Source organism: Mirounga leonina, unplaced genomic scaffold, assembly GCF_011800145.1.
Source record: "Mirounga leonina isolate KUSES-001 unplaced genomic scaffold, KU_Mleo_1.0 Mir_174, whole genome shotgun sequence".
Taxonomy (NCBI): Eukaryota; Metazoa; Chordata; class Mammalia; order Carnivora; family Phocidae; genus Mirounga; species Mirounga leonina.
Genome location: NW_023270451.1, coordinates 35,637,463 through 35,650,849, shown reverse-complemented (window position 1 = coordinate 35,650,849; position 13,387 = coordinate 35,637,463). Strand labels below are relative to the sequence as shown.

Here is a 13,387-nt window from a genome sequence, read left to right as displayed (position 1 = left end):
TGAAATTATGTGTTTAGTTACTTTACTGTCTGAAGCACCTACTTTACAGTGGCTATGTATTTCCACTCAACACAGCATTTAATAGACTTCTGATTTTTTGGTCTTCCTAATGCGTAACTGAGCTTTCAAATGACTCCAGCATGTTGACCTGATAAGGGATATTTGAAAATGTAAAGAAATGACAAAATAAAAAAAAAAGCACCTCATAAATAATGTACCTATACAACTGTTTCTTGATCAGATGTCACTGAGATCTCTTATATGCTAGTGAAAGTGATTTTTCTTTGCAGTATGCTTTTAAATGTTCCCTTATTGGTCTCTCATGTACTCTCTAGTCAAAGAATAGCTTAAAGTCATTTTCATATTGTGACTTGGGATGCCAAAGCACTAAATTATACTCACTTAATTACATTTCCCTAGCTACAAATGATAATAAAAACAGATCAAGTTCATGTACTTTGCTTATGTTCTTCTCCAAGGTCAGGAAAACAAATAATAATTCATAAATATTAAGCATTATATTCATATTTTTTCTTTTGGGAAATAATATTTTATATAAACTAGAAGTTTTATATCAAACCAAAGCAATGGGAGGAAACTCTTTTACAAAGAACAATGTTTATAAAGGTACCTTACCCTTATTTCCAGGCACTTTGAAATTCAATTAAATACCTAAAATGCCTTTCAAGAATCTTGAATATGTTTCTCAGAAATTGTTTTCTTTTTTTTTTAAATATAGAGAAGCTCCCCAAATTGTTATTTCTTTGGCTGATTACAATGTCTGTGGGGAAATATTATAGACTAATAAAGTGAAGCCTCGATTGGGAAGGGATTCGTGCAAATCAGATTGCATATCAGAAATAAGATTCAAAATGTTTTGTGATCAAGATACTAAAGTCGTGAACTCTCTCATAAATTTAACATTAATTTATAATCAGTCAGGGACCTTTGTTCAATGAGTCTCATGCTTACAGAATTCCACCACTCCAAGTTCTTTTTCAGATTACTCACAGTCATTTCTGCCAACATTACTATGGACTCTTTTCAAAATTATAGGTATTTATTGTTCTAAAGTGTATCATAAAATCTTAAATCAACCTGCTAGCCTAAAGTCCATGATATTTCATGACTTAAGCAAATACCCAGAGTTGCTGCAAGTCATTACTGTGGCCGCTCAAAATCCAAAGGCACTGAGCCTAGCTCAGGACTCAAGCTGGATGAGATGGAGCTTGCTGGTACCCAGTGGTAGGGTCAGCAAAGGTTTGAGGGCTTGTGAATTTTAGTTTGATAAATATATCAACAAAACTGTCTGCCAGTTATTATTGTGCGGGTCGTGTTCTGAGACATTTTATCAGTTAGCAATATATTCTGCTGCAAATAAGTGAAAATCTACAGCATAAAAATCATGGGCGTTTCTTTCCCTCTGTAACATGAAAGTCAGTAGTAAGCTGTCCAAGGCTGATGCAGATGCTCAACAACACTGTCCGGGATGCAAGCTTTTGTACATTGCTGTACTTAGTATGCTTTCATCCTCCTGCTTGTCATTTCTTGGTCACAACACGACTGACGCATCTGCAAGCATTATGTCCACAATCCAGGCAAGAAGAAACTAAGAGGGTCAAAGATCTATGCCAGCCATGTCCCCTCCTTTTTGTTGGGAAAGAAAAAGCCTTTCTAGAAGCTCAGCCCAGCAGACTTATTCTTACAGCTTGTTGGCTAGAAGTAAGTTGCATGACTACTTCCAGATCAATAAGTGATCAAGGAGAATCAGACAACTACAATGGTTTAGACCAAAGGAGATTTTCTTCCTGGTTTAGACTAAAAGTCTCTGGGATCAAGGTACTGCAGGCATCACCTGAACAACCTACTATTCTGTCAGTGGGCAAAGGTTATTGGATATTGTATAGACAATGGACACATACTTTCATACCCACAGTTCTGCCTTATTCTTCCTCAAATTAAATCACTAGCATTAGCAAATAGCACACAAAGCCAAAGGACAAAGTACAGCAGGGGTTGGCTGAGAACATGCGTAGGCATCCACTTTCATTTGCTCCCTAGGTTTCAGGTAGAAAGTGTTCTAAATGACATTTGGATTTATTCATAAGTTGATTTGTACGTATGCTTCAATTCCATTGTATAAATGAAGTACAGTATTCAAGACCTTGGCTTAGATTCTCAATTCTGACATTTATTAGCTATGGGGCTCTTTGAGGCATATTAACTAAACCTTAGTGTTCTCATTTGTAAAACAGGAATATTATAATTTATTTTGGGAACCTATATCATAGTGTGATTATAAGGATAAAAATCTTTAATTGCAAAAATGCCACAGAGTCTGTCACTGCCAATAAATGTTTGCAGTGAGTATTGCTCAGTTATTAGTATTCCTATGTTCAGGACTTATTGAATGACTAAAGTGACCCCAACTTCCCATTCACTGTGTAATATTTAAGGTGGGAGGAGTGGGGAGAAGCCATAGTATATCCATTTCAGAAATTCTGGCCTCAGTTAAGTTTGTAACTGTACTTACTAATTTTTTAAATATTAGCCTATTGCTCACTTATCATGTAATTACAAAACTTAAGACCAAATAAACACTTCTCAACAAATTGGGGACCTCATTAGGAAGCAGGGGTATTCCAGGAGGTTTTAAAGGCTAGAGGAAAGTGGGATTTTCTTGGATAATCTACCAAGGCAATTGTAATGTAAATTGCATTTTAAAATTTAATGTGAAAACAAATAAATAAAAATAAATAAATTTATATATGTAAATCAAAGTCTGAGCTATTGCCTATAAAGAAAAAGTCCATTTTTAAAGATATTTTTAAGGCAGTCATGTTAAACCTAGAGCAGATGCCACCCTCAGCCCATTAAACAAGTCACCAGATAGCTTCATTTCTAAGTTAGCATAGCAGAAATTATGACTGTTTGCCACAATAAAAGCAAATCACATAAACTTATCACAGATAAAAAATAAAAAGAAAAAATAAAATTCTTCAGAGAGCAAAAGGAATTACATATGAAGCACAGAGAGCCTTGCAGGAATTCAAATTGAGTGACTGAGAGAGTATAAGCATTGCCCATAGCTCTGTCAGTTTCTCAGCCTGCTTTTTAAATATGGTAAAAATAACCCTCCCAACTAATCATGTCTTGCCACAGGGATTTCACTCAATACCACCAAAAGATCATTGAGAGGAGAGCCTAAGACAACCAACAAACCATCCAAGCTTTATTGAACATCTATGTATAAGACACTATGCAAAGGTTGTTGAGGGTAAGTTTTATATTTGGTTATTTATTAAAATTTATTAACTAAAGTTAGTACTGAAAACTGCTAATTGTCTTCTCTCTTTGATGCTAAAAATGTAAAATCTGTTATAGTTTTTATACAAATTTTCCAAGGGATTAAGAAAGGAAAACATTTGAAGTTACAGAACATTCCAAAGAGTGGAAGACAGCTTGCTTGGATTTTCTCTAGAACTTGAAAAATCTAATTATTACATGTGGGAAAAGACATGTGGGAATAGTATGACAGGGCTTCCCTATGTTCACTACTTAGACAAAATATACATCTTTATATAAAATGTGTTCCTTTCTATAAAATATGTTCCTTTCCTATTCTCCCCAATGTTCATATAATTTCTGTGTTCCTAGTTGAAAATCTTTCAACTTGTCTCCATCATTCTGGATAAGAGTTCCTAGTTCATAATCCAGTTCTTTTGTATAGTTTTACTAACATTCATTATGTCAAGAGAAGTTATTACTGCTTTCCTTTCTGTGACATCATCTTCCTCCAAGTTGGCCTCTCTAAACCAACACTTTGCAAATCCTTTTGTGGTAGAGTGCTAACAATTTGGGCTACTCTAGTCAAAAACTGGTCTTCTAAACCCTTCCATATCCAGCAGTTATTGCCTTCCCCACCCAGCACCCTGAGTAACCAACCATTCTGTCAGTCATTCCTGTCTTCCAACATGCTTTCTTACCTCTTCTTTTTTCATCCTCAAACCACAACATCAAATTTCTTTCAGTGTTGGGGCACCTGGGTGCCTCAGTTGATTAAGCATTCGACTCTTGGTTTTGGCTCAGGTCATGATCTCAGCGTCATGAGATCGAATCCTGTGTTGGGCTCTGCACTCCGTGGAGTCTACTTGACCCTCTCCCTCTGCTCCTCCCCACACTCTCACTCTCTCTCTCTAAAAAAAAACAAATAAAATCTTTTAAAAAATTTCTTTCAGTGTTAAAGCCAGTGCCTCAAATGTCTATCTGTCTTTTATGATAGCACCTGCTAGATCTGAGAACCTGAAAGTCTAATGAGAGCATGTTGGAGAATTTTCCCATAGAAGCATAGGCTCTTTTCTCTGAGGTAACACAAGGATATATACAGGGTCCTATAGAGACCATGTCTTTTCCCTTGTCCAACCCAGCGAATAATCCCCTATTAAGAAATACTTAATACCCTATTAAGTAGTACTTAATTTTCTGAATTCTTATTGACCTAATCATAAGCTGTAGCTTCTTTTTTCTTATCTTCCATATGTAAAATTTTATGTAATTTCTTTCCCTTTTCTTCTTATCAATTTGCCATAGCTTAAACATGAATTATCCATGTACTGTATGCTTAGAAGGCCACTGAGCTTTGAAATGGCAGTAGGGATAAACAATCCCCTGGTGGCAAAAAGTTGTATTCCCAACTCCAAAACCTCTAACAAAATAGTAAAGTAAAAAAAAAAAAAAAAAAGTAAAGTCAATATTCAAGAAGGATGTGAATTATTTATCTGTTTCCTACTCATATTCTAATTAGTTTCCAATACTATTATTGAATTAACATGCATTTAATAAAGGTGTTTTAAACATCAATTATCACAACCAGAAGTAGACCAACATTGGGGTGTCCTATACTAATTACTGAGGACCACTTCAAACTGATTTAAACCATTTCAAGATTTTGTTTTAATATTTTATTTGATTTACATTATTTAGCATTTTATTTAATATTTTAATTTAACATTTTAAAACATTAAGGGAGTTTGAGGTAAACCAATTTTCTATTAATAAATCTTATCTTCATAATTAGGAATTTATTACTTAGAATACAAAACGATATTTCAAATTTGAGAATATTTGAGATTTTTTTCTTTTTTTTTTTGAGGTTTTTTTTTATTATGTTATGTTAATCACCATACAGTATATCATTAGTTTTTGATGTAGTGTTCCATGATTCACTGTTTGTGTATAACACCCAGTGCTCCATGCAGTACGTGCCCTCCTTAATACCCATCACCAGGCTAACCCAATTCCCCACCCTCCTCCCCTCTAGAACCCTCAGTTTGTTTCTCAGAGTCCATAGTCTCTCGTGGTTCGTCTCCCCCTCCGATTTCCCCCCTTCATTCTTCCCTTCCTGAGATCATTTTCATTTCACAAGTTTTCCATCACTCATCATCATATAGCATCAGTCACTCACACTCACTAAAGATAGAGATAATGTTTAAATTTTCTTTCCCACCAACTGCCCCAGCCCCAGCTTCCACAGAGCCACGGCATATGCTATTTTTCCTCTTTTTTAAAAAAATGATTTTCTGAACTAAATATATTTTTTCAGAGATAAATTAAATAGTTTCCATGTTCAAATAAAAATATAAATCACCTGTTCCTGGTTACCTGGCCTGAGGCTACCGACTTCAGGAAACTATGGCTTTGTTGGTTGCGGGAATTAGGACCTATAGCAAGTGGCACCACATAACCTACGTGTATCTGTGGCAAAATTTTTCAATAGAGACAGGAGAGTGAGGGTAATGAGTGTGTTTTATTTCTACTCTGGGGTGCTATCTGTTTCAGGGAAATCAGGGCCAATTGACCTTTTGCCAGTTATGTAAGAAATCCCATGTGGAAATCTGTGTTAGCTGGCATCATATTACTGTTTTTTCCAGTGATATTTTAGTACCTTTTATAGTTGGCTTCCAAAGCAGCTGCCTAGTTAGACTACCCCTTAATATGATTCGGCTCACAACAATCGTAGTTATCGAATTAACATTCCGGACAGTACTTCCTTCTAAGGGCAGGAAAACCCCAGTGTGGCAACTGCCAAGGGCAGAAGCTCTTTGTAAAGAAACCCCCAGCTAATACGCAGTGGTGTTATATCTATCATACATTAATCTGCACAGGCTTCACAACTTCTTAGAGCCTTGGAAAGCAAGACTGCTTCTTTTTGTGTGGTTGGCTTCAGATGAAATCATTCAGTAGATCATAGATTTCCCCCACTGTATATGAATAGATGAGTATGAGGATTTTTTTTTTCTACTAAAAATTCTTGATTCATTGCAGGTGAACAGGAAGAAAAGAGATTCCATTTTCTACTGGAAGAAAGGTTATTAATCATAGCAAAGAGTAACATATAGCTCCTCCTTTTGAAGATTTTTCTACAGTCATGCTATAAAGCAGGTTTGTTCTTAGCTCTTTCAGCCTTCTTTTCTAAAGTGTCTCCTGCTCTCCTGGTGTTTTCCTTCAAGTGTTCTAGGTATTTCTGCCTTCTAAGTTCTGTTTGCACACAATAGCCCTGTGGGTAGATGAGTTTAAATTAAGTGCACAGTTTTCTTAAGGTTATTTGTATTTTTCCTTATGAAGTTAAAAACTTTCCTTATTTTAAATACACTGTCTGCTGTATGATTGCAAGTAAATTTAGGGCAGAGGGCTGAATAGTTCTGATGATACAGTTTAGGAATGACTTTGGCATAGAGTCCTATATAAGAGTTTACCAGACTTGAACATCAGATCCTTACCATAGCCTCCAATGCGGAAACCAGGTTTAGAGAAATGCTGAGGCAAAGCAAAATGGTTTAAAATTTGGTGATATATTTGAGAATACAAAAGGAATCTTAGTCCTTCCTACCAGATATGCCAATGACTTTGCAAAGATTGTTGTGTGGGGCACAGACTATTGATAGTGATACTTTTGATTAGGAATGTTGGAGGCACTCTCCTGGCCCCATTATTGATAGCAAGCCTTGCAGACACTTACCCCCACTGGGGCTAATGTTGTGGTTGGACCAATCTTGTGCTTCTTACTATGACTGCAGGACATACTTCAGCAAAAACCAGTAGGATACTTCAAAGAACAAGATTTATTACTCACAAGGGAATAAGGGATTTATTATCCTCCAGAGAGGGTACCTGGCATGTCTATGGGCCATATAGCAAGGTCATGAGTTAGGGTGCAGTTTTGGGGCTCTTCTTTTATTAGGGTCTGAGATTGGGATGTCTAAGCTTTTGCAAGCTCACTCTTTATTGACTAAAGCACGAGAGCAGAAATTGGGGAGCAGGAAGGAAGAAATGAGGTCACTCAAGTGGTCTAGGTTGCCAGGGTTTTGTGAAAGGACCTTCAGGGCAGGGAGGGGGTGGGGAGCTAATTCGTTATCTGGTTGTTTTGTTAGTAGCTGTGTCATACAGCTGGCAATACGTCTATTTAAGATAGGTATCTTTTGCAATGGGTGCTTCAGCAATCAAATGCTTAATGTTTAGCATTTAAATACTATAATCAAAAAGCCTAATGTCAAGCACCACACTACACTAGAAGGATGCTTGCTTTATTTATTTTCACAGCGTTATGTACAAAGAACTTTGTAATGTTTATATGCATTTTGTGTAAAACAGCGGTGCAATAAACAATAATATTGTTTTTCGTGAATACTGGAAATAAAATATTTACACTATCACCTTCAGAACTCTTAGTCCAGCATCTTACATATGGACATGAAATTCACTTGGAAGAGTGAAGCCAAAAGTTAATTATTATGTTAATGAGCTATTGCTGCCAAGTTTCTTCCAAATGTGTCCACCCACAGTTTCTCACTCATTGTAAAGAGTTCTTCATCTCTGAAATTTTCCCAAAAGTTTTAGGAGAAATTTAGAATATGTTTATATTGTGATAAAATATATACGATCTAAAATTTACCACTTTAACAACTTTTAAGTGTATAGTTCTGTGACATTAAGAGTATTCACATTGTCATGCAACCACCACCACTGTCCACCTCCAGAATTTTTTTACCTTCTCCAGCTGAAACCTGTACCCTCTCAACACTAACTTAGCCCTCTCTCCAGCCCCTGGAAACCACCATTCTACCTTTGTCTCTAAGAATTTGACCACTCTAGGAACCTCATATATGGGATCATATATTTGTCTTTTTGTGACTGGCTTATTTCACTTAGCAAAATGTCTTCAGGTTTCATCCACATTGTAGCATGTGTCAAAATTTCATTTCTTTTAGGCTGAATTATAGTCTATTGTATGGCTATACAACGTTTTGCTTATCCATTTTCTGGCAATGGACACTTGGGTTTCTTCCACCTTTTGGCTGTTGCGAATAATGTGTCTATGAACATGGGTGTACCAGTATCTCTTTGAGACCTTTCAATTCTCCTGGGTATATACGCAGAAGTGGAATTACTGTATCATCTGATAATTCTATGTTTAATTTTTGAAGAATTGCCAAACTGTTTTCCATAGTGGCGGTACTATTTTACATTCCCATCAGTAATGCACAAGGCTTCCAATTTCTCCTCATCCTTGCCAACTCTTGTTATTATCTGTTTGGGTTTTTTTTATAACAGCCATCCTAATGGGTGTGAAGTAGCATCTCTTCTTGGTTTTCATTTGCATTTCTCTGATGACTAGTGATGTTCAACATCTTCCATGTGCTTATTGGTCATTTGTATATCTTCTTCAGAGAAATGTCTGTTCAAGTCTTTCGCCCATTTTAAAATCAGGTTGTTTGTTTGTTTTTTGGTTCTTGAGTTGTGGGATACTTTATTCTGGATATTAGTTCCATATCAGATACACAAGTTGCAGATGTTTTCTCCCATTCCATGGTGTTTTTTTGTTTTGTTTTGTTTTTTTACTCTGCTGATAATGTCCCTTGATGAGCAAAAGTTTTTAATTTTGATAAAGTTCATCTTAACAATTTTTTCTCTTGTTGTCTGTGATTTTAGTACCATATCCAATAAATCATTGTCAAATCCAACATTACAAAGGTTTTCCTTTTGTTCTCTTCTAAGAGTTTTATAGGTTAAGCTCTTATTTTTAGGTCTTTATCCATTTTGAGTTTATTTTCATATATGATGTATGGTAAGGGTCCAACTTTATTTATTTTTTATTTTTTTCATTTTGGTAGCACATGTTTATTTGATTCAGCCACATTCTATAAGGTAAATTGAAGCTAATAATCGTGTGTTACTTTCTAGCATTTAATTTTTTTTTATTATGTTACATTAGTCACCATACCGTGGCTATCCAATTTTCCTGGTACCTTTTGTTGGAAATATTATCCCTTCTCTGTTGAATGGTCTTATACCCTTGTCAAAGATCAATTGTCCAAATATATGCAGATTTAGTTCTGGGCTCACTGTCCTCTTCCATTGATCTATATGTCTGATATCATGCCTATACCACAGTGTTTTAATTACCATAACTTTGTAGTAAGTTTTGATTTCAGAAAATGTTAAACTTTCAACTTTTTTCTTTTCCAAGATAGTTTTGTCTATTCAAGATCCCCTGAAATTCCAAAGGAATTTCAGGATGGATTTTTCTGTAAAAAAATCATTAGGACTTGATAGGAATTGCATTGAATGTGTAGATTGCTGTAGGTATTATTGACATCTTAACAAAATATTAAGTCCAATCCATGAACACTGGCTGTCTTTCCTTTCCTAGAACATTTTATTTGTGTGTTCATTAATTCCTTCCAGAAATGTTTGGTAGTTTTCAGTGTACACAAATCTTTCATTTTCTTGGTTAAGTTTATTCCTATGCATTTTATTCTTTCTGATGCTCTTGTAAGTAAAATTATTTTTTAAAATGTTGTTTTAAATTGTTCATTGTTAGCGTATATAACACAACTGATTTTTGTTTGTCCTTTATCTGTGCTAAATTTGCTTATTAGGTCTAACAGATATTGTGGAACCTTTAGGGTTTTCTGCATATAAGATCATGTCATCAGTGACCAGATATAATTTTAATATCTTCCTTTCCAATCTGGGTGTCTTTATTTCTTTTTCTTGCCTAATTGCTGTGGCTAGTATTTCCAATAAAATGTTGAATCAAAGTGGTGATAGTGGGTATCTTTGTTCCTGATTTAAGAAGAAAAGCTTTCAGTCTTTAACTACTGAATAATGTGGTGATTAATTTTATGTGTCATCTTGACTGGGCTACATGGTGCCTAGACATTTTGTCAATCATTATTCTGGAGTGTTTGTGAGGATGTTTCTAATTAACACATGAATCAATAGACTGAAAAACTCAGGTTGTCCTCCCTAATTTGGGTGGGCCTTATCAAATCAGTTGAAAGCCTAACTAGAACAAAAATGCTGACCCTCCCATGAATGAGGGGCATTTCTTCTGCCTCACTGCCTTCATATGGGGACATCAGTTTTTCCCTGCCTTCAGACCTAAGCTGAAACATTGGCTTTTTCTGGGTTTAGAACCTACTACCTCTTACACTGGAATAACACCATTGTCTCTCTTAGGACTCCAGCTTGCCAAATGCAGATCTCGGGGTTTGTCAGCTTCCACAATCCTGTCAGTAAATTATTTATAATATTTTTATATGTATATATCCTATAGGTTCTGTTTTTCTGGAGAAACCTAGTGACTAATGCCAATATGATGTTGGCTGTTGGTTTTCAAATATGGTCTTTATTATGTTGAAGTAGGTCACTTCTCTTCCTAGTTTGTTAAAATTTTATTGTGAAGGATGTTGAATTTTGTCAACTTCATTTTCTATATGAATAGAGATGAACATGTGGGTTTTCTTTTCATGTGGTTAATGTGGTATAATACATTGGTTGATTTTTGTAAGTTAAACTATCCTTGTATTCCAGGAATAGATCCCACTTGGTCATAATGTATAATCCTTTTAATGCTGTTGAATTTTGTTTGCTAATATTTTGTTGAAGATTTTTACGTCAATATTCAAAGGGAATATTTGTTCATAGTTTCCTTTTAGCATCTTTGTCTGGCTTTGATATCAGGCTGATGCTGGCCTCACAAAATGAGTTAGGAAGTGCTCCCTCCCCTTCATTGGTTTGGAAGAGACAGAGAAGGAGAGGTGTTCTTTAAATGTTTGTTATAATTCATTACTGTAGCCATTTGTTCTTGGGTAGAACACCTTATTGTTAGAAGGGTTCTGATTGTTGATTCACTCTCCTTATTAGTTATAGGCCTATTCAGATTTTCTATTTCTTCATGATTCAGTCTTGATACATTGTATTTTTAGAATCGTCTCCATTACTTATAGGCTATCCAATTTGTTTGAGTACAGTTGTTCACAATACTCTGTTATAATCCTTTTTACTTCTATAAAATTGGTAGTAGTATCCCTTCTTCTTTTCTGATTTTAGTTTTTTTGGGTCTTCTCTCTTTTTTCCTTAGTCAATCTATGTTAAGGTTTATCAATTTTGTTGATTTTTTCAAAGAATAAATCATGTTTGATCATGTTTCTCTATTGTTTTCCTATTCTCTCTTCTATTTATCTCTGCTCTTATCTTTATTATTTCCTTCTTTCTGCAAGCTTTGGATTTAGTTTGTTCTTCTTTTACTTTTTGTTCCTTAAGGTATAAAGTTAAGTTGTTGATTTCAGACTTTCTTCTTTTTTTTTAAAGATTTAATTAATTTATTTGAGAGAGAGAGAGTGTCCGTGAGTGGGAGGGAGAGGGAGAGAGAATCGGAAGCAGACTCCTCACTGAGTTCAGGGCCCAACATGGGGCTCCATCCCATGACTGCAAGATCATGACCTGAGCTGAAACCAAGAGTCGGACGCTTAACTGACTGAGCCATCCAGGTGCCCTAAGACCTTTCTTCCTTTTTAATGGAAATATTTAAACTATAAATTTCCCTTTTAGCTCTGCTTTAACTGCATCCCATAAGTTTTCATGTTATTTTTGCTTTATATATTTACATGCTCTGATGTTTCATGCATGATATTTGTAATTGTTATATCTTCCAGGTGAATTGACCACTTTATCAGTATATAATGTTCTTTGTCTTGTGACACTTTTTGACTTAAACTCTATTTTTTTCTGATAAAGATATAGCCATCTCTGCCCTCTTTAGGTTGCTATTTACATGAGATATCTTTTCCTATCATTTCACTTTCAGCCTATGTGTGTCCTTAAATCTAAAATGTGTCCCTTTAGTTGAAGATGACACAAACAAATGGAAAGATATTTCATGCTCATGGATTGAAAGAATTAATATTGTTAAAATGTCCATACAACCCAAAGCAATGTACACATTCAATGCAATCCCTATTCAAATATCAACAGTGTTTTCCATAGAACTAGAATAAATAATACTAAAATTTGTATGGAACCACAAAAGTCCCTAAATAGCCAAAGCAATCTTGAGAAAGAATAAAGCTGGAGGTATCACAATCTCAGATTTCAAGATAGACTACAAAGCTGTAGTAATCAAAACAGTATGGTACTGGCACAAAAAACAGATGCATAGATCAATGGAACAGAATAAAAAGCCCAGAAATAAATCCATGCTTATATGGTCAATTAGTCTATGAGAAAGGAGGCAAGAATATACAATGCAGAAAAGGTAGGCTTTTCAATAAATAGTTTTGGGAAAACTGTGCAGCTATATGCAAAAGAATGAAACTGGACCACTTTCTTAGACTATACACAAAAATAAACTCAAAATGGATTAAAGACCTAAAAGTGAGACTTGAAACTATAAGACTACTAGAAGAAAGGCAGTAATTTCTTCGACAATGATCTTAGCAACATTTTTCTAGATATGTCTCTTTAGGCAAGGAAAACAAAAGAAAAAATAAACTATTGGGACTACACCAGAATAAAAAACTTTTGCATAAGGAAATCTTCCACAAAGTGAAAAGACATCCTACTGAATGGGAGAAGATATTCATAAATGATATATCAGATAAAGGGTTAATATCCAAAATATATAAAAATACCTATCCAACTAAAAGCCAAAAAACCACAAATAATCTGATTAAAAAATGGGCAGAGGACCTGAATAGACATTTTTCCAAAGAAGACATTCAGATGGCCAACAGACACATGAAAAGATGCTCAGCACAGTAATCACCAGGGATATGAAAATCAAAAGCACAATAAGATGTCACCTTACACCTGTCAGGATGGCTAGAATCAAAAAGACAAGAAATAACAAGTGTTGGAGAGGATGTAGAGAAAAAGAAATGGCTTGTGCACTATTGGTGGGATTGCAAATTGATACAGCCACTGTGGAAAACAGTATGGAGGTTCCTCAAAAAATTAAAAATGGAAATACCACATGATCCAGTAATTCCACTACTGGGTATTTACCCAAAGAAAACAAAAACACTAATTTGAAAAGATAAATGCA

General features: G+C 35.1%; 1 protein-coding gene across 4 annotated transcripts in view; it reads left to right on the top strand.

Annotated features, from left to right (window-relative positions):
* TWIST1 (twist family bHLH transcription factor 1) overlaps positions 1-13,387 on the top strand; it is an 80,251-nt gene that overhangs the window by 52,684 nt on the left and 14,180 nt on the right. For 2 of the 4 annotated variants that reach the window (XR_004682027.1, XR_004682024.1), the window contains one exon: positions 3,163-3,277. The exons of the other annotated variants lie outside the window; for them this stretch is intronic. The gene's annotated coding sequence lies outside the window, so the exon portion shown is untranslated. The remainder of the gene's footprint in view (positions 1-3,162; positions 3,278-13,387) is intronic. 4 annotated transcript variants of the gene reach the window in all.